Consider the following 23,630-nt stretch of genomic DNA (forward strand, 5'->3'; position numbering starts at 1 on the left):
CATGATTGGACTCCTTTGGTCCATAAAGAGCTAACTGATGTGATGGATGGAATAGATTATCCACTAGTGGACCCCACATAGTAGAAAATAAATAAATAAAAGGAAGAGAGAAAAACAACAATGAGTGTCACTGGGCATTATTGCCCAATGACATGAGGGCGGAAGACTATTTGGGCTGCCCCAACATGTGAACCCCACCATGATGAATCTGTTTAATCCACAGTCCACCATCTTCTTCATATAATTTTAGGTCATGTGCCAAATTTTGAGGCAAATATGAGTCTCGAGTGGGCCGTACTAAGGGTATTAGTGCCCATCTGTTGAAACACTCTATCGCCCGTTTTGGAGTCCTTGATCTTCCAAATAGCCCAAACTAGAGTCTATTGGACTCTACCCAAGCTGGCTAAGATGGTGAATAGATTACATCATCCACTTGGGGCCTACCTTAATAATGTATGCAAAATATACAACAAATATAATAATAATATAAAAAATATATGAATGCCATGCATGTGGGAGGTAACCCATTCTTGGACAATTTTAGGTCTCACAAGTGAGACCTTGTTCTAATGTTTATATTGAATCCATACCATCCACTGACTTTTCAAGATCATTTTAGGTCATGAGACAAAAGATGAGATAGATTCGGGTCTCAAGTGGGCCGTAGTGAGGGAAACGAACCATTGTTGTTGAAATCTTCCAAGGTCAACTGTAGAGTCCCTATTCGTCCAAATTAACCCAAATCAGAGCCCATTAGACCTGCTCGAGATAGACTACATGGTGAATGGTGTAGAAGATCTACGCAGGGTCCACGTTAATAGTGTAAAAAGAGAGAGAGAGAAACAAAGAAAAAGAAATGTGTCACTGAGCGTTATTGCCTAGTGACGTGAGGGACGAAGCCTCCTTGGGCTACCCCCACACATGGGACCTTACACGATGTATGTATCATATCCACTCCTTTCATCTATCTTATCAAACCATGTTAGTGACAGTGCCTTGGTTTGTCAATTAGCTTGAGTGTTGAGTCTGTAAGTCAAGTGAGCCCCATAGGAAGATCTTTCACGTGTCTGCCTCAACTGGATGTGTGCTCTGAACTCATCAAAGGTAAATTTAGCCTCACATCTCATGTCCTAAAACACCCAGGTATATAAAACCCTTAAAAGTGAAAAGAGCAACATAGAGTTTAAAGTTTGAAAACTATTTTGCAAATCAGGAAAATATCTAAGTTTTCAGCTTTTGTCGATATATGGAGATCACCGCGGTGAGATCGGACACCAGTTATTGATGTCCTCGGAATGCAATTGATATCATCAAATTGAGGACCACTTGTGTCCAGCAACCAACTTGATCTTCGGACAAAATTACCGATGAATCAATGGAACAATCGATATCATCAACATTCGAATTTTGAGATCATCGAGATGTCTCGATATAATCGAATTCTGGTCTGTTAGTGTCCAGCAAGCTTCTAAGGTAAATCATATATTTATCAATGACTCGAAGAGAACCTCAATATCCTCAGAATTCAAACTCCGATGATATCGATGGATCTTCGATTTAATCAAATTCGAACCAAACTTGTCCAGCAAGCTTTTAGGAAAATCCTCATTAAATGTTCATGGAATTGAGACTCCCTCGATAATATTTATCATATCGAATCTAGGTCGGTATCATTGAAGTCAGACATTGGAATGTCCAGTGAGCTCATAGGAAAATCTTCTATACACGATCAATGAATCGATCTAGTTATAGATATCATCGATATTTGAAATTCAATGCATCATGGGAGGATCAATAATATCAAAGCCAGTTACTCATTCTTAGCCTGCACTCTTATTTGTTATTGTCGAGGAATCGAACTATGGTTCGATGAAATCAGAGTTTGAAATCCGATGACATCGAAGCATGTTCGATATGATCGAGCTGTGTATAAGAGATTCAGCTGTAATTGTCAGTAGAGTTCTTATCATCGATCTGTCCCTTGATGTCTTCGAAAGTATATGTTTGATGATATCGAAGATGGCTCGATGATATCGAACTCTATAAAAAAACTGACTGTTTTATTACCATTGGATCTCTTTGCCTATTTAAGGAGAGCTGGCTATAGGTTACTTAGAGAGAAAAATAGAGAGAGCCTTGAGAGAGTCCTGCATACTATTTACCCTAAGCTCTTTTTTTAACGGGAGTTCATCCTCCAATCTGCTCTCATTATTGATATTTAATAGAGTGGATTGGGGAATGAACTTCCACGTTTAAGGATCATCCAGCTACCACCTTAATGGCAAATCATTGAGCTGGGATATCTTGAATGCTTAAATGCTTGGAATCACTTCGTCTCTAAAATAGGAAAACATTTAATTCAGTTGGATTTCAACATAACCTTGACCTAACCCATCGCCTTACATTGCAGCATCATAAGTGTTGCGGATCAAGGGAGTTGAAGATTCTTCGTCATCAAAAGAGGAAATCTTCATCAACGTGCTTAATGGGGCTCATCTACTTATCTGTAAGTCATTAGAGTTCAGAGACCTTATTGATCATTCCTTTGTGTAGGATTAGATCACATGTGATTTTCACCCCTTTCAAGTCCTCATAGGAGGACTCCGACGGGAGAATACGTGTGGGTGTTGTATGTTGACCCTTACTGTCACGCCCCAAACTCGGAAAACGGGCTCACAAAATTCCCGATCGCCGAATCCGGTGCCGACAGCCTCCGTAGTGCCCCATTTTCGGATTCCGGCATTCTCATGCCAGGTTCCGATCCTGGGATCCTACAAGGAGGGTTTTCAGTATAAATTTTTTTTTTTGTAATAGAGCATAACCACAAGCATAACCAAGTCACAAAACAACATCACCACATATCCACTAAAACAAAAACTTTAAGTACAATGCAGAAAGGGAAATACAGGGTGATCAAAAGCTTCAAAATAAACTGATGTGCGCTCCGGCCTCAGCGCTTCTACTGTCCAACACTACCTGCACGCAACGGTCGTGCATAAGCTTACAAAAGCTTAGAGGGTACTGTAAGTGTGTGTGCAAGGCCAGCGCCAAGTGTACAATATCAGAGTAATGCGGAAATATGCGATAAGTCCATGAATGCTATCAGCTGTACCAACGCTATATGATGCAAGACATGAATGCTATCGGCCATACCAAGGCCATGCGATGCGAGGCCTATGTAGCCAAATGTCATATGCGAGATGCAAAGCAAGCATGTCAGTCCTCATCAAGTACACATATCAGTACAGTTCCTCTCTGGATATCACCGGGGTCTAATACACCTCACACTGACTGCCTCCTCCCTAGCTGCACAGTCAAGCAAGTGGAAGAGACCACACTATCCGCCCGATAATCTGCCAATATCTACTCGGCTCGTCGATAGCGGACTCATTTGCGAGCTGGTCAAACTCGGCTAGCTTATAGCCCCCTCACTCGGGCGGATAAGGCCACACCCCTTCCAACCAACCACGACACGGTGGGAGACGCGGCCTCGGTATTCGGCACTCGGGCGCTCATGTATCCACTCGGTCTAGGCGTTGGAGCATCTCCTGGTACCAAAAGGTTAGGACTTTCACCCAAGGACATCCTAAGTGCCCACAATGCTAGAGCCAATATTTCCGGTATCCGATACGGCCATCCACGATGTGTCTGTGGAGCCATGACCCTGATGTCGCTAGGGCGTGCAGTGAATCATGACACACAATGCGAAATGCATGAGTCAAACCGTCAATCATGCAGAAATCTCACGCGTACCACGCGCTCATGTGGGGCACTCCGTCTCAAAAGGAGTCCCGTAAATGCCTCAGCCCAACGGCTTATGCTATGATCAAGCATTCCTCATATCAAGCATACATATGATGCGTATGGGTATGTATCATGGAGCTATACTAAGCATGTTATAAAGTAAGGAACTATCAACAAGTATGGGCCTATCAATGGGCCTTAAGGAGAGTTACAATGCGGACATTTTACCAACATTGTACTTACAAGATGGACGTCAAACCAATATCGCTCCCAAGGCATGGCTCGCCATAAAATACCATTACACAAACCATATGGAATCACACATTGCAATGGACCCTAAGGACATCCCATTGGGCCTCGACCCATGGGCCTTAGACACATCAAATGGGCCGTATCACATGGGCCTTACATTCATCAAATGGGCCGCATTAATGGGCCTTACCAACGGGCCTTATGTACATTGCAATGGGCCATATCCCACGGGCCTTTGAAAACATCACAATGGGCCTTGTAACATGGTCCTTATGCATGCCAAATGGGCCTAATCATATGGGCCTTACGTATCTCAAATGGACCACACCAATTGGGCCCCATATGTAGATCAAATGGGCCTTATAACACGGGACTTATAAATGTCAAGGTGGGCCTTAAAAATGGCCACAAATACATACATACATACATACATACATACATACATACATACATACATACATACATACATACATATATATATATATATATATATATATATATATATATATATATATATATATATATATATATATATATATATATATATATGAAATTCATGCCAAAGGATTAACCGATCCTCACTTCAAATAATAGTGGTAGGACCCACTTGAACCACATATCTGACTCATTTGGACCACTTGAATCATGCCTTAAAATGAGCTTGCAAAATGAATCGACGGTTGGGGATGCAACACAAGCATCATGGTGGGATCCACTGTCCAGACAGTGGACAGTATGGATAAATACATGAATAATGGTGGAGTCCACTGCCGTGGACGGCGCATACACAGGGTGGGTTCCACCGTCCGTACGGTGTGAAGGAAGGACATACATCACTGTGGGTCCCACGTGGGGCCCACCATAACATTTATTTTCCATCTAAGCCGTTGATAAGGTCGCATGGACCTGGAGGAACGGTGGAAACAAATTTTAGATTGATCCAAAACTTCCGTAGCCTAGAAAAGGATTTCAAAGGCAGGCGTCCAATCCCATTGTTTCCCATGATGTGGGCCATCTGGGTCTTGGATGAGGCTGACATTTGGAGGGCGGCCCTCTGCCCTAAGGGCCCACCATATAAACGGGTTTGATGGAAGATATACATCAAGGTGGGGCCCACGTCGGAGGCCGTGGGACGGTGCTGTCCGCCCGCCCGCCCTGGCGCGCTGGCGGCATTTTATTTTATTTTTTTGAAAAAAACTTATTTTTTTATGGTTTTTCACGTGTGGGGCCCGCTTCAAGATAATCCACTCTAACCATTAGATTTCACGGTTCATAACAAGTTTATCAAGTCCAATATTGGCCCTGTTTCAGCGTGTAGAAAAATTCAGTGAACTTTAGACGGTGGAAATCACTGTTTGCCAAGCAATGGCCCGCCAGAATCTCAGATTGACCTCATTTTTTGACTCAACGGCTAAAATGAGATAGCTAAGAGGATGGACGGCGTGGATTGAATCCATTCATCAAGGTGGGGCCTAAACAAGTGGGCCACCAAGAAGCTTGTGAACCAAGCTTATATTTGTGTTTTCACATGGACGTCCAGCGTCCAGGGACGCTGGACGGTCCCGGTCTTTCACATGCATAAGGTGGGCCCTGTTTAGATGGGCCACCAATGATGAGTGTTGTGGATATAATACAAATGAGGTGGGCCCCACCCATAGGTGGTTTAGGATAAAATACAAGCCTTATGGTGGGGTCTATTCGGGCGGGCCACACAATCACACCAACATCATAAGAAAAGAAGAATAAATGAAAGGGAGGGAGAGAGAGAAAAAGAGCGTGGGACACGTGTGATGGAGGGACCCCGGCACTATGGGCCCTCCGTTCTAAGTGTCCAATCATACATCAAGTGGGTCCCATTGCATATGGGCCCACCAAATTTAAAATCAACGGTGGAGATCCTTTCTCCACCAAACTAAAAGGTCTAGATGACCATATTCATACAAGAAAGCAAACATCATGATGGGGTCCATGGAGAATGGCCCCATCATGGAATGATCTTAAGCATCAAGGTGGGCCATTAGCCACATCAAGGGTCCAAAGTGAGATCCATACCATTGATCGGTAGGCCTCACTTGGCCCATCATAAGAACATGAAAATCTAGCCTATAGAAGCACCCACCGGTCGATCTTCTCGGTCCGTTGAAATGCCGATCTCCTTAGGCTTCACTTCAACGGTGGAAGATGGAAAATGAAAGGCTAGGATGGAAGATTTGGGATGGGAAAGTGGGCCACACACATGCACTCTCTCACATGGAGAAGCTTGGACGTGAGCTCTCTCCTTGGTTGCTTGGAGTTGAGTTGAGAAATGAGAAAGAGAGAGGGAGAGATGGGATGTAAAGAGAGAGAGTGATGGATGTGAGTGATGGGTGAGGTGATGTGTACTTGACTAGCATGGGTGTGTAAGAGAGAGGGTGAGAATGGGTTGACTTTGGAGAGAGAAAGCATGGGTTGCTTGTACTTGACATGAGGTGATGGATGGGATTGATTGATGGGATTGATTTGACACATTGTAGAGATTCTCTTGGGATTGCAAACGCGCGGCGTTTTCTTCAAAATAAACGCCGGCTCACATCATCCTGCCAGAGTATCGGATCGGTGCGAGAGACGCGGCGTCGGAACCGCGACGACGGTGCGGTCGCAATGGCACAAGTCTCGAATTAAACCGACTCAAATCTACAACATACGACTTAGGGTCGATCACAACGTCGATTATACGTCACAGGTTGCCGAAATTCGACAGGAAGGATCGCGGGACTCGATGGAACATAACGGACTAGGATACGGGTCTTACAGCTCTCCCCACCTAACAAGAAATTTCGTCCTCAAAATTTGCACTACCATCACAACTCAACATAACTCATAAGAGAATAGGAAATATAATATCATATATAATCAAAACACATACATCATACAATCAAACATCGAAAAGATGGGGATAACGCTCTCGAATCTCCGCCTCGCACTCCCAAGACGCCTCATCCACACTATGATGGCTCCACTGCACCTTCACCAGGGGAATGACCTTGGTCCGCAGGACCTGCTCCTTCCGATCGAGGATACGAACTGGCTGCTCAATGTAAGAAGCGTCCTCACGAACCTCCAATGGCTGCCAATCAATAATAGGTACGATGTCTGACTCACACTTCCTCAACATATAGACGTGGAAAACGTTATGGACGCCAGACAACTGAGGTGGCAGGGCAAGCTGATAGGCCACGGCGCTAACGCGCCCGGTGATCTCGAAAGGTCTTATAAATCTCGGGGTAAGCTTGCCCTTCGCCCCAAAACGAACCACACCCTTCATGGGTGAGACCTTGAGATACACAGTCCCCAACGGCAAACTCTAAGGGACGACGTCGATGATTAGCAAAACTCTTCTGCCGGCTATGAGTTGTGCGCATCCTCTGCCTGATGATGTCGATAACCTCTGACTTCTGTTGCACAAGCTCGGGACCCAAGAGACGCCGCTCTCCAATCTAGGTCTAACAACTCAGAGATCTGCACGGTCTGCCATATAATGCCTTAAAAGGAGTCATGCCAATGGTCGCCTGATAGCTGTTGTTGTACGCGAACTCAGCCAATCGCAGGTGCTCGTCCCAACTACCCGAGAAATCAATCGCGCAGGCCCGAAGCATATCCTCAAGGATCTGGTTGACCCTCTCAGTCTGGCCATCGGTCTGCGGATGATACGCGGTGCTGAGCTGCAAATCAGTCCCCATCGCTCTCTGAAAGCTCCTCCAAAACTGAGACGTGAACCTCGGGTCTCGGTCTGAAACGATCGAGACAGGAACACCGTGTAGTCTCACGATCTCATCAACAAACATCTTAGCGAGCCGGTCCGTATGCCAAGTCTCACGAATTGCAAGAAAGTGTGCCGACTTCGTCAGGCGGTCCACGACAACCCAGATAGCGTCATGACCACGCTGAGTCCTCGGCAAACCCATGACAAAATCGGTAGATATGTGCTCCCACTTCCACATCGGGACGCTCAATGGCTGCAATAGACCAGGGGGTCTCTGATGATCGGCCTTGACACGCTGGCATGTGTCACACTCGGCCACAAAACTAGCTATCTGGCGCTTCATCCCCGCCCAAAAATACTGACGCCTCATATCGCGATACATCTTCGTCGAGCCAGGGTGGATAGAGAATCGCGATCGATGTGCCTCGGTCATAAGATCTCGGCGTAACTCAGGAATATCCGGGACACATAATCGGCCTCTGAAACGAAGTCCACCATCAGAACCAATCAGCCAATCTGTCTGACTCTCAGATGCTGCTTCTGCTCGGTAATCCTGTAACGACTCGTCTGTCTGCTGAGCCTCGATCACCCTTGCGACAAGAGAGGGTTGAATCGACAGGCTCGATAGCTGAACGATAGAAGACCGCAGACCAAACTCGAAATCGTACTCTGCTATATCCTCGAGCATCCTCCATTCCTGAATCATCATGTGGGCCACTAGGCCTCGTGGCTAACGGCTGAGGGCATCCGCCACCACGTTCGGCTTGCCTGGGTGGTACTGGAGATCAAAATCATAGTCCTTCAGGAGCTCCATCCAACGCCTCTGCCTCATGTTTAACTCGGACTGAGAGAACAGATACTTCAAGCTCTTGTGGTCGGAGAAGAGCTCGAACCTCACCCCATAAAGATAGTGTCTCTACACCTTCAGTGCGAAGACCACTGCTGCCAGCTCCAAATCATGTGTAGGGTAGTTCAGCTCATGGACCTTGAGCTGACGAGACGCATAAGCCACCGGTTTCCCGTGCTGCATCAAGACAGCACCCAAACCAACACGCGAGGCATCGGTAAATACAACAAATCCATCACTCCCGAAGGGAAGAGTGAGGACAGGAGCAGACGTGAGACGGTCCTTCAGCTCCATAAATGCTTGCTCACAAGCATCACTTCACACGAACTCGGCACCCTTCCGGGTCAACCTGGTCAACGGGGCTGCAATGCGAGAGAATCCCTCAATAAAACGTCGGTAGTAGCCCGCTAAACCAAGAAAACTACGGATCTCGGATGCGTTCGTGGGCTGGCCCCACTGATGTACGGCATCAATCTTTGAGGGGTCCACTGCGACACCCTGCCTCGTCACCACATGACCGAGGAACTTCACCTCCTCCTGCCAGAACTCGCACTTCTCCAGCTTCGCGTAAAGCTGGTGGGCACGGAGCGTCTGCAATGTGATCTCCAGATGCCGCTCATGCTCCTCACGGGTCCTCGAATAGATCAAAATGTCGTCGATGAACACCACAACAAACTGGTCGAGATATGGACGGAAGACCTCGTTCATCAACTGCATGAACACTGCGGGCGCATTGGTCAGTCCGAAGGACATGACCTGGAACTCAAAATGACCATAGCGAGTCCTGAAGGCTGTCTTCGGGATATCCTCATCTCGAACCCGAACCTGATGATAACCGGACCGCAAGTCTATCTTCGAAAAGAACTGCGCCTCCTGCAGCTGATCAAACAAATCATCGATCCTCGGAAGCGGGTACTTATTCTTGATTGTGACCTTGTTGAGCTCGCGGTAATCTACGCAAAGCCTCAACGAGCCATCCTTCTTCTTCACGAAGAGTACCGGTGCTCCCCACGGCGAACTGCTCGGACGGATAAAGCCTAACTCGCGCAACTCGTCCAACTGCTTCTGCAGTTCCCGTAACTCCAACGGTGCCATACGATACGGGGCCTTTGAAATAGGCGCGGTACCAGGCACAAGATCAATCTGAAACTCAGTGTGCCGACGAGGTGGTAACCCTGGAATCTCCTAGAATACATCGGGAAAACCACAAACAACCGGCAGCTGTTCGATACTCAAAGCAGCTGGTTCCTCAACGGCACACGATAACAGACAAGAAAGCAGCTCTCCTCTGGGCTCGGCAACAAACTGGAACTCTGGCACGCCGGGTATATAGAACGTGACTGACCTCGCAAAGCAGTCCAATACGGCATGATACTCGGCGAGCCAATCCATGCCCAAGATAACATCAAAATCGGACATCGGCAATACGAATAGGTCCGCAGGCAAAAAGATATCCCCAATCAGAACGGGGCAAGACGAGCAAAATCGGTCTATCTGCAGTCTTCCCTAAGGGCGTCGATCATCGTGCACATCTCACGGGCCGACTCCATCGGCAAACCGGTCGATCGACAAAAATCGGCCACAAAGGAATGAGATGCACGAGTCAAATAATACACGTGCAATGCATGCGAAAAAGGAGAGTACCCTCGATGACCCCTCCCGATGATTGAGGCCTGCTGTGCGGCATAAAATCTACCCGAGCTCTGGGAGGTGCAGTGCTGGAGGTGCTGCTAGCGCTCGGAAGGTTGGGCGACCTCTGCGCCTCTGCTGCTGTGGGGAGGCCACGGAGGCTGGTGATGTGGCTGCTGCTGTGGTGGCTGTCGTGGAGGCTGATGCGGTGTCCTAGGCTGCTGCCGCTGTGGATGGGGACAGTCCTGCACGCGATGTCCCGTCCTACCGCACCCAAAGCAAGTACCGGTAAATGGTCCCGAAGGTGGTGCTGGGGGTACTGTCGGTGCTCGAATCGCTGGGCGGGTCATGCGTCGCTGCTGTGAACGATGCTGCTGCTGCTGGGAACTACCAGAGGGCGCCTTCCTCTTATGATCTCCCCTCTGGTCACGGGCTCTCTGCAAACTGGCCCAATCCGACTCATAAATCTGAGCCCTCTCCACAATCTGCTCAAAAGTCGGAAGCATGTGTCCAATCACACGACTCCTGAGGGCAGGACGCAAACCGTTCTCAAAACGGCGGGCCTTCCGCCCCTCATCATCAACAAGATACGTCGCGAATCTCGATAGTGCGACGAAACGAGCCTCATACTGGGACACAGTCATGTCCCCCTGGACCAGAGTCTCAAACTCTAGTGCACGCTGCTGTCGCACATGCTCGGGAAAGAACTTCCGGTCAAACCGGTCCACAAAGTCCTCCCAGGTCCACTCAAAATCAGCCGCTACCGATCGGGCAACAGATGCCCACCAATGCTAAGCCTTACCTTGGAGAAGAAATACAGCTAATGGGACTCGTTGCTGGGTCGTATATCTCATGGCGTCAAATATCTTCTCCACCTCGGAGCACCATATCTCTGTTGCAGTAGGGTCTGGCTCGCCCCGGAAACACGGGGGATCATGATGTCGGAAGTCCTTAAGAAGGGCGCTCGCACGCTCCTGCTTTGCCTCGGTCGGCGTAACAATGGGACACCTGCTCTGCCCCTGAAGAATAGCGGTCATCGCCTGAAGCATCTGCTGCACCTGGGTGGCACTCACGGGTACGGTCGGATCCGCACCGGTCTCAGGTAAAGGAGTGGCATCCTCGGGCTGAAAATCAGGAATATCTGGTGGCGGAACGGGAGTCGCCGGTGGTAGAGCGGGAGCAGCAGCTGGTGGAGGAGCGGGGGTCGCAGGTGGAGGAGGGGGATTCGCTCGGGTCGACCTTCTAGCCATTTGTCCTACAGGAAGGAACAAGGGCCTATCAGCCTTGAGATTTCTCGAAGGCATGAAGGTTAAGGGTCTAAGTCGAAAAATCACGAAGTTATTCCGACTTGGAACCTATACATTCTAAGTTCATAGCAGATATGTGATGTGATCCTCAGGTATTCCCAAGTTATGCTCTGATACCAACTTCTGTCACGCCCCAAACTCGGAAAACGGGCTCACAAAATTCCCGATCGCCGAATCCGGTGCCGACAGCCTCCGTAGTGCCCCATTTTCGGATTCCGGCATTCTCATGCCAGGTTCCGATCCTGGGATCCTACAAGGAGGGTTTTCAGCATAATTTTTTTTTTGTAATAGAGCATAACCACAAGCATAACCAAGTCACAAAACAACATCACCACATATCCACTAAAACAAAAACTTTAAGTACAATGCAGAAAGGGAAATACAGGGTGATCAAAAGCTTCAAAATAAACTGGTGTGCACTCCTGCCTCAGCGCTGCTGCTGTCCAACGACACCTGCATGCAACGGTCGTGCATAAGCTTACAAAAGCTTAGAGGGTGGTGTAGGTGTGTGCGCAAGGCAAGCGCCAAGTGTACAATATCAGAGTAATGCGAAAATATGTGGTAAGTCCATGAATGCTATCAGTTGTACTAAAGTTATGTGATGCAAGGCATGAATGCTATCAGTCATACAAAGACCATGTGATGCGAGGCCTATGTAGCCAAATGTCATATGCGAGATGTAAAGCAAGCATGCCAATCCTCATCAAGTACACATATCAGTGCAGTTCCACTCTGGATATCACCGGGGTCTAATACACCTCACATTGACTACCTGCTCCCTAGCTGCACAGTCAAGCAAGTGGAAGAGACCACATTATTCGCCTGACCAGTAGTCTACCAATACCTACCCGGCTCGTCAATAGTGGACTCATTTGCCAGCTGGTCAAACTCAGCCTAGATTATAGCCCCCTCACTCGGGTAGATAAGGCCACACCACCTTCCAACCGACCACGACACAGTGGGAGATGCGGCCTCCTGGTATTCGGCACTCGGGTGCTCTTGTATCCACTCGGTCTAAACATAGAAGAATCTCCTGGTACCAAAAAGGTTTTGGGACTTTCACCCAAGGACATCCTAAGTGCCCATAGTGCTAGAAACAAGCATTTTCGGTATCCGATATGGTCATCCACGATGTGCCTGTGGAGCCATGACCCTGATGTCGCTAGGGCGTGCAGTGAATCATGACACACAATGCGAAATGCATGAGTCAAACCGTCAATCATGCAGAAATCTCACGCGTACCACGCGCTCATGTGGGGCACTCCGTCTCAAAAGGAGTCCCGTAAATTTCTCAGCCCAACGGCTTATGCTATGATCAAGCATTCCTCATATCAAGCATACATATGATGTGTATGGGTATGTATCATGGAGCTATACTAAGCATGTTATAAAGTAAGGAACTATCAACAAGTATGGGCCTATCAATGGGCCTTAAGGAGAGTTACAATGCGGACATTTAACCAACATTGTACTTACAAGATGGACGTCAAACCAATATCGCTCCCAAGGCATGGCTCGCCATAAAATACCATTACACAAACCATATGGAATCACACATTGCAATGGACCCTAAGGACATCCCATTGGGCCTCGACCCATGGGCCTTAGACACATCAAATGGGCCGTATCACATGGGCCTTACATTCATCAAATGGGCCGCATTAATGGGCCTTACCAACGGGCCTTATGTACATTGCAATGGGCCATATCCCACGGGCCTTTGAAAACATCACAATGGGCCTTGTAACATGGTCCTTATGCATGCCAAATGGGCCTAATCATATGGGCCTTACGTATCTCAAATGGACCACACCAATTGGGCCCCATATGTAGATCAAATGGGCCTTATAACACGGGACTTATAAATGTCAAGGTGGGCCTTAAAAATGGCCACAAATACATACATACATACATATATTATATATATATGAAATTCATGCCAAAGGATTAACCGATCCCCACTTCAAATAATAGTGGTAGGACCCACTTGAGCCACATATCTGACTCATTTGGACCACTTGAATCATGCCTTAAAATGAGCTTGCAAAATGAATCGACGGTTGGGGATGCAACACAAGCATCATGGTGGGATCCACTGTCCAGACAGTGGACAGTATGGATAAATACATGAATAATGGTGGAGTCCACTGCCGTGGACGGCGCATACACAGGGTGGGTTCCACCGTCCGTACGGTGTGAAGGAAGTACATACATCACTGTGGGTCCCACGTGGGGCCCACCATAACATTTATTTTCCATCTAAGCCGTTGATAAGGTCGCATGGACCTGGAGGAACGGTGGAAACAAATTTTAGATTGATCCAAAACTTCCGTAGCCCAGAAAAGGATTTCAAAGGCAGGCGTCCAATCCCATTGTTTCCCATGATGTGGGCCATCTGGGTCTTGGATGAGGCTGACATTTGGAGGGCGGCCCTCTGCTGGGGCCCACGGCTGGAGCCGTGGGACCCTGCTGGCCGACCGTCAACGCAGCAACGTGCTGCTGCTGTGTCAGTGGCAGCAGACGCTGCCCCTTATTTTTATTTTTTTTTGGAAAAACCTGTATTTTTATGGTTTTTCACGTGTGGGGCCCGCTTCAAGATAATCCACTCTAACCATTAGATTTCACGGTTCATAACAAGTTTATCAAGTCCAATATTGGCCCTGTTTCAGCGTGTAGAAAAATTCAGTGAACTTTAGACGGTGGAAATCACTGTTTGCCAAGCAATGGCCCGCCAGAATCTCAGATTGACCTCATTTTTTGACTCAACGGCTAAAATGAGATGGTTAATAAGATGGACGGCATGCATTGAATCCTTTCATCAAGGTGGGGCCTAAACAAGTGGGCCACCAAGAAGCTTGTGAACCAAGCTTATATTTGTGTTTTCACATGGACGTCCAGCGTCCAGGGACGCTGGACGGTCCCGGTCTTTCACATGCATAAGGTGGGCCCTGTTTAGATGGGCCACCAATGATGAGTGTTGTGGATATAATACAAATGAGGTGGGCCCCACCCATAGGTGGTTTAGGATAAAATACAAGCCTTATGGTGGGGTCTATTCGGGCGGGCCACACAATCACACCAACATCATAAGAAAAGAAGAATAAATGAAAGGGAGGGAGAGAGAGAAAAAGAGCGTGGGACACGTGTGATGGAGGGACCCCGGCACTATGGGCCCTCCGTTCTAAGTGTCCAATCATACATCAAGTGGGTCCCATTGCATATGGGCCCACCAAATTTAAAATCAACGGTGGAGATCCTTTCTCCACCAAACTAAAAGGTCTAGATGACCATATTCATACAAGAAAGCAAACATCATGATGGGGTCCATGGAGAATGGCCCCATCATGGAATGATCTTAAGCATCAAGGTGGGCCATTAGCCACATCAAGGGTCCAAAGTGAGATCCATACCATTGATCGGTAGGCCTCACTTGGCCCATCATAAGAACATGAAAATCTAGCCTATGAAGCACCCACCGGTCGATCTTCTCGGTCCGTTGAAATGCCGATCTCCTTAGGCTTCACTTCAACGGTGGAAGATGGAAAATGAAAGGCTAGGATAGAAGATTTGGGATGGGAAAGTGGGCCACACACATGCACTCTCTCACATGGAGAAGCTTGGACGTGAGCTCTCTCCTTGGTTGCTTGGAGTTGAGTTGAGAAATGAGAAAGAGAGAGGGAGAGATGGGATGTAAAGAGAGAGAGTGATGGATGTGAGTGATGGGTGAGGTGATGTGTACTTGACTAGCATGGGTGTGTAAGAGAGAGGGTGAGAATGGGTTGACTTTGGAGAGAGAAAGCATGGGTTGCTTGTACTTGACATGAGGTGATGGATGGGATTGATTGATGGGATTGATTTGACACATTGTAGAGATTCTCTTGGGATTGCAAACGCGCGGCGTTTTCTTCGAAATAAACGCCGGCTCACATCATCCTGCCAGAGTATCGGATCGGTGCGAGAGACGCGGCGTCGGAACCGCGACGACGGTGCGGTCGCAATGGCACAAGTCTCGAATTAAACCGACTCAAATCTACAACATACGACTTAGGGTCGATCGCAACGTCGATTATACGTCACAGGTTGCCGAAATTCGACAGGAAGGATCGCGGGACTCGATGGAACAGAACGGACTAGGATACGGGTCTTACACTTACTCTTGGTGAGCATAAACTTAGGTCCTTAGTGTAGATCATTGGCTTGTGTGGCCTAAAACCTAGGTGTTATGTATTGACCTTTGCTCTTGTGTTGGGCATAAACTCTAGGTTCATTGTGTGGATCCTTGGCCTGTGTGGCTTAAAACCCCAGGTTCCTTGTGTTGATCCTTTGCTCGTGTGTAGAGCATAAAACCCGGGTGCTGTGTGTTGACCCTTGCTCATGTGTGAGGCATAAACTTGTGTCTCGTGGAGACATGTCTAGGTTCCTTATATAGGTCCTAGAGTCGACCTTGTGTAGGTTGTGAAGGTTAGAGGTGAACCTGATTTAAAACCTCCGTTAGTGAAATCTGGTACACTCAAAGGTTTGAGTGCGTTTGCTGGGAGTGGAGTAGGTAAGTAGCCAAACCACTATAATGACTTTGTTTGGGATTGTTATTTGCATTTTACTTTTTTGTGTTTAATTTCAATGTCCGCATGATGCATGATGACATGATTATTTAGAATTGATAAATATCACTTTCCACACATTCATTCATTTAATCCATCTTAGACTAAGGTTATATATTGTTCAAATTCTGCTTAGTCTGGTGATTGGATCCTCTAATTAGTTTAGAAACCATTAGAGTTAAATTGATGATATCTTGACATTTGCATATTAGATCAAGATAACGGTAATAGGATTTTTAGTTGTCATAAAATCTTATAAAAGTCTTATTCACCCCCCTCTAGGACACTTTGACATATTCCTACTTCTACCAAATGGTCACTATTACAATTTCAGTTAGGCCATGGGCCCAAAACTAAAGTTGATCCAGATCTCAGGTAGGTCGCACCATAGGAAAATGTTGGGGTAGAAACCTCTTGGACTTGGGATTTCTTAGTTTTGGGATCCCTTGGACTTGGGAATCCCTAGTTTTGGGATCCCTTAGACTTGAGAATCCCTAGAATCGAGATCTCTTAGGTATTTAGTTGTGTTTAACATCTTGGATTCAAATCCTTAAATTAGTAGGTGTGTGAATGTTGAAACTATGGTTTTATTAAATCCATTTAAGCATATAATTTGCTTGAATTGATGAAATCCCAAGACTCAGATGAGCTATGAGCATAAGATCACATCCTAGTGACTAACTAATAATCTATATTCATCGATTTATGTTAGCAATGATCAGACGGTACAGATCATTATACTAAAGTAATTATAGTGATGTCATTGATAATTTGATTATTTAGGACATCATTAGTGGGTCATGTGCCCAAATGGATTGGTAGCCTAGTGACACACATGTTGTACATGTGGGACACTCTCAGTGGACCCCGCCTTATTTTATATATATATATATATATATATATATATATATATATATATATTATTCATGCATTGCAGGCTATATGAGGAGCTGATGTTAGTCTAATATAGGCCACACCACATAGACTTCTATATTTCTAGTGGGGCATGTCGTTCAGTTCCCACTCTCTGTATATGATGTGCCGATCAAGGCCAATTATTGCATGATATGTCTGATAACATGCTAGTGTACTTAGCATGGTAGGACACACTAAGAATATGCTTAGTATAATAAAATTATGCCCAGATATATGCCCATATGCATCATTTGTATGTTTGTTGTGGGGTGATGATTGATCATAGCATATGCCTTTGGGCTGAGATACTTAGGTGACCCATCATGATTGTCGGTGAACCCCACATGTTGTGCCTTTATAGGTTGTCATGAGTATGCTTGGGTTGTAATTAGAGGCTATGACTGACACCCATCGTGGACTCTTTATGTGCCCACTTGGCTCGCTATGAGTGTGCCTTTTGACTATAGGCCCACATATGTAGGAGCATGCAGGGCCCGTTAGGGGTAGATTTGAGTGGATCCCACCTAGTCATATCCATGTTAGATTTGTGGAGCCCATAATGATTTTATTTGTAATCCAACTTAATTGTGGATCCTCTTTAGTGAATAAATGAAGCACACACCATGGGTTGCCTTATTGTTAATGTTGTGGCTACCCATTAGGCCTACCTATATTTATATGTAGTGGCCGAACCATGGGCCAACCCTGTGGTTTATGTCATGTTTCCACCATTAAACCACTATTTAGGTTCTACACATTACATGTATTGAGCCCATCATAGGCCTGTGTTTGTTTGGTTGCGAGCTACCCTCTTGGGCCTTGCTTAGGGATAGTTGTAGGGCCCACTTTGATGACCATTTCGGGCTCAGTATGATTTTTTTATGGATCCTACCATTTTTTATCTCATTTAGATTCCAATAGTTGTATGTTTTAGCCATTTAGGTGTGGGCTTGCCGAATGGGCCCATTAGCTTGAAAGACCACTTAAGTATAGGCTTATGGGGCTAGATAAACTTAGTTTCCAAGTTGGTTCCACCTGTTATGAATGATGAATATCCAATATCATGTAGTGCGATATTTTACATGCGTGTTGGTACAATACTTCCTTGATAATTTATGTAGTATTAACTTAGTGATTTATGCAATGTTTACTACAACACTTCCTTTATGTTGACATCGTGCTTTCTTTATATTGATGCGACACTATTTTATGTTAGATGTAGCATTGCTTTTATATTCGAGTTAGCGTTGCTTTATATTGATTTAGCATTGCTTTATGCTTGATATGGTATTACACACCTCATGCATAGTGGTTATGATCATATGTTATCATATCTCATTCGTATCATGTGTGCATGACTTGGATGATGGCTAATTTAGGATTTTTGGCATTGCCTATTGTGGCAAAGCAGTATGATGACTTTACAACTTTGGACATTTCCAGGGGGCCTATAAGAGATGAGGCCACCTTGCATGTATGCACGACCTGCATGACATGGTTGCATGACTCAAATGATGGACTCATGCATTCACGCATTGTATGATGAATTACACCCTAGCGACATTAGGGTTGTGGCCTCTACAAGCATGTCATGGATGGCTGGATTGGACTCCAAAAATATATGTTCTAGCATTAAGGGGCTAAGGATGTCCTTGAGTGAAAGTCCCTAAACCCTGTGGGCCAATAGGATACTTCAACGTCGATACTGAGTGGATAACATCAGCCCCTAAGTGTCAAATACTAGTAGGCCATGTCTTCCACTATGTTATAGTCAGTTAAAAAGGGGTATGACCTTATCCGTCCGAGGTTAGGTGTCACGCCCCAAACTCGGAAACTGGGCTCATAAAATTCTCGATCGCCGAATCCGGCACTTACAGCCTCCGTAGTGCCCCATTGTCGGATCCCGGCACTTGTATGCCAGATTCCGATCCTGGGATCCTATAAGGAGGATTTTTAGTATAATTTTTTTTTGTAATGGAGCATAACCACAAGCATAACCAAGTCACAAAACAACAACACCACATATCCTTTATATTAAAAACTTTAAGTAAAAAATGGAGAAAGAAATATAGAGTGATCAAAAACTCCAAAATAATCTGACACGCGCTCCTGCCTCAGCGCAGCTGCGATCTAACGACACCTGCACGCAACGGTCGTGCATAATCTTATAAAAGCTTAAAGGGTGATGTAAGTGTGTGCACTAGACAAGTGTCAAGTATACAATATCAGAGTAATGCAGAAGTATGCATGTAAGTCCATGAATGCTATTAAATGTACCAAAGCTGTGTGATGCAAGGCATGAATGCTATCGGCCATACCAAGGCCATGCAATGCGAGGCCTATGTAGCCAAATGTCATATGCAAGATGCAAAGTAAGCATGTCATTCCTCATCAAGTATCATATCAGTATAGTTCCTCCCTGGGATATCACTGGGGTCTAGTACACTCCACACTGATTGCTGCCTCCCTAACCTCACAGCCCAATGAGCGGAATAGACCTCACTATCTGCCTGACCAATAGTTTGCCAATACCTACCCGACTCATCGATAGTGGACTCATTTGTGAGCTGGTCAAACTCAGCCGAGCTTATAGCCCCCTCACTTGGGCGGATAAGGCCACACCCCCTTCCAACTGACCATGACCCAATGGGAGACACGGGCTACTGGTATTCGGCACTCGGGCGCTCGTGTATCCACTCAGTCTAGATGTTAGAGCATCTCCTGGTACCAAAAAGGTTATGAGACTCTCACCCATGGACATCCTAAGTGCCCACAGTTCTAGAACCAAGTATTTCCGGTATCCGATACGGCCATCCACGATGTGCCTGTGGAGCCACGGTCCTGATCTCGCAAGGGCGTACAATGATCATGTCACACAAATGTAAGATGCATGAATCACTCCATTAAATCATGTAGCAATCCAATGCGTACTACGCGATCATGTGGGGCACTTCGTCTGATAAGGAGTCCTATAAATGTCTTAGCCCAATTGGCTTATGCTATTACGATCAAACATTCCTCATATCAAGCATACATATGATGCGTATGGGCATGAGTCATGAGATTATACTAAGCATGTTATAAAGTAATGAACTATCCTTACAACGTGGATGGGCCTAGACGGCCTACACACAACAAGTATGGGCCTATTAATGGACCTTAAGGAGAGTCACAATGCAGACATTTAACCAACATTATCCTTACAATGTGGACGTCAAACCATCATTGCTCCTAAGGCACGACTTTTTATAAACATCATTATATACACCACGGTGAAATCACACATTACAATGGACCTATATACATCTCATTGGGCCTTAAATACATCAAATGGGCTGCATCACCTGGGCCTTATATTCATCAAGTGGGCCATGTCAATGGGCAGCACCAATGGGCCTTTTGTACATTGCAATGGGCCATAACCCAGGGGCCTTGAATACATCACAATGGGCCCTCATATGGCAAGTGAGCCACATCACATGGGCCTAATGCATATCAAATGGGCCACACCAATGGGCCCCATGTATATCAAATGGTCCACACCCAAATATAAGTGGTGATGATGATTTCCACCATTAAAATTCCTAAGGGCTACCATAATATATATTTCCCATCCAATCTGATCATAAGGTCACACAAACCTGAATTAAGAGGAAAAACAAATTTCCTACTGATCCAAAACTTCTGCACTCCCAAGGGATTTAAATGGTAGACGTTCAATCCTCACTGTGCAGTGTGGTCCACATGATAAATAAATCTGTCTTATTTTTAATCTTAAGCCTAAAAATTATCTTTCAAAATGGTTGGACGATTTGGATGCAACACACGCATCATGGTGGGTCCCATAGGGATGGACGACATAGATATAGCACATACCTTGTGCATGGGGCCCATATGGCCTGAGGACATCAATACAGCAGCTATTACACTGCTGTATATGTGTACCAGCCAACCTTCTTGAAAGGGGCTGCCACGTGGGGCCCACCAAAATGTTTATTTTCCACCCAATCTGTTGAGAAGGTCACGCACACCCAGATGAAGAGGAAAACAAATTTCATAATGATCCAAAGCTTTTGTGTAAAACCTAAATGGGTTTCAATGGCAGTCGTTCAATCCCATAGTTTCATGTGGTGTGGGCCACCCGAGTCCCACATACGGCTGGTTTTTGGGGTGGCCCACTGGTCAGAGGGGACCCAACAAATGCATGGTGTTGAGGATCAACACTCATCATGGTGGGGCCCACGAATAGAACCGTGGTTCCTGCCCGTCCATCAAATGCAGTAGCAGGACGCTGCTGCGCGTCCTCTGGCGTCAGCAGCAGCGCCTGCTGCCTGCTATATAAATTTTTTTAAAACCTGTTTTCTCGAGGTTTTTCATGTGTAGGGCCCACATCAGGTGGATCTGACCCGTACACCAGCTCCTATGGCTTAAGACAAGCCAAATAAGCCTAATATTTGGCATGTTTTGGGGTGTAAAAAGGTTAAAGTGAATTTTAACGGTGAAAACCACTGTTTTCTATGCTATGGCCCACCTGAGAGTCGGATTAACCTCAATTTTTAGCTTAACGCTTAAAATGAAATAGGAAATGGAATGGACGACATGGATCAAATTCATACATTAAGGTAGGGCTTGCATGGGTGGCCCACCCAAAGGCCTTAAAAAAATCCCCTCTATTTTTTTGTTTGCTAGTACACCCACTGTCTGTCCATGCTCACAATGTCCAGCATCCAGGGATGTTGGACGTGAATGTATTTATCAAGGTGGGTCCCACGTGGACGTGGCCCACTTGATCAATTGATATTTGTGTTTTCCCATTATCCTAAGGGTAGGGCCCACATGGCTTAGACGGCCATGGGATCCATTTGATGGACGGTTTGGACACCACATACACTCACTAAATGGGCCACAAAATAAAGGAAGGAGAGAGAGAGAGAGGGAGTAGAGAGAGATATGCGTGTAATGGAGGGACCTCGGTACTATGGGCCCTCCCTTCCATGATCTACAACATACATCGAGTGGGTCCCATTACATGTGGGCCCACCGATCAAAATCAACTTTGGAGATCCTTTCTCCACCAAATTGCAATGGTTTAGATGACCCTATTCATACAAGGAAAATAAATATCGTGATGGGGTCCATAAAGAATAGCCCCATCATAGAATGATCATGAGGATAAAGGTGGGCCATCGGCCACATCTAAGGTCCAAAATGAAATCCATACCATCAATCGGTAGGCCTCACTTAGCCCATCATAAAAACATGAAATCTAGCCTATAAAGCACCCACCGTTCGATCTTCTTGGTCCAATGGAACGCCGATCTCCTTGTGCTTCACTTTGATGGAAGAAGATGAGAGATGAATGGCTAGGATGAAAGATTTTGGGAGAGGAAGTGGGCCACATACATCACATTTTTTTCTCACTTGGGAGAGCTTGGACGTTCATTTTTTTGTTGCTTGGAATTTATGAAGAGAAAGAGAAAGAGAGAGAGAGAGAGAGGGTTGTAAGGAGAGAGAGTAATGGTGTAGCACCCTGCACCTCTGGTATGTGGGTGTTACCATTAAGACCCTTGATAACATAACTATGAACCTAATCGTTGAACGAGATCTAACTTGAACCAAGACAAAATAAAACTTAACACCCAAACACAACCACGCACACTAAGGACACTCATCAGGCTAAATAACTAAGCCTGAACATACCCATCACCCTTGGAACCTTTTTCAACCATTAAAAATAAATCTCAGAGGAATCTGACCCTTAGAATCCCCAGAAAAACCCAAATAACACTTCGATTGCAACTCGGGGACCACCTAAGTATTGGATCGTCCTGATTGACAGCCAAACATCTTGAGTACGACCACCAAGAAGGATGAATGGCTTAGATCGCGAAAACCCAGCACGATGAGGTCCACACAAGATGCATGTACACCGCAAGTGCGAGTGCACGACGTGCACTGGACGTCGTGGGCGGTCAAAACGCCATTGACTCGATGAGTTAGAGGAAAAGAGAGATTTCTCTCCCATTCTTCGGCCACCGGCGAGCGGGACCAGGCAGCACCATTCGAGCGAACTGTGGCCCACCCCCGGCCACCATCTGCGAAATCCAGACCGTCCATCGGGCTTGCACCATCAGGACGACCAGGCCCATGTCTTCTCGTCAGGTCATGCAGTCGTTCATATGCATAAGGAGGGAATAGTAGGGGATCGTCCACTGAGGACATATTGTGGCCCACTCCAAGTCACCCTTCAGCCCATTTAAACCGTCCATGTAGCAGGGACAGCCTGATCGACCAAACCCACAAAGGCTAAAGGGCTCCATGCACACGTTCGGGTGCTCGTGCAACGACAGCCACGGACGGACGGCTATTTTCTCTTAAAATAAAGACCGTTGGGGAGCCCTCCACGTCAGCGATCCGCATCCCAAGCTCTCCGTCGATCTCAGCCTTCCTTTGGGAAGAAATCGACCCGTTCCATTCATTGCCAAAAAAGATCAGGCAGTTGCCTGTAGCATCGACTGGCGTGGGAGACCATTCTCGTTCGGGAAACTTGCAGCTGGCTTAATCTAAGCCTTTCATTGGCCACATGGGATAAT

Source organism: Magnolia sinica, chromosome 2 (genome assembly GCF_029962835.1).
Source record: "Magnolia sinica isolate HGM2019 chromosome 2, MsV1, whole genome shotgun sequence".
Classification (NCBI taxonomy): domain Eukaryota; kingdom Viridiplantae; phylum Streptophyta; class Magnoliopsida; order Magnoliales; family Magnoliaceae; genus Magnolia; species Magnolia sinica.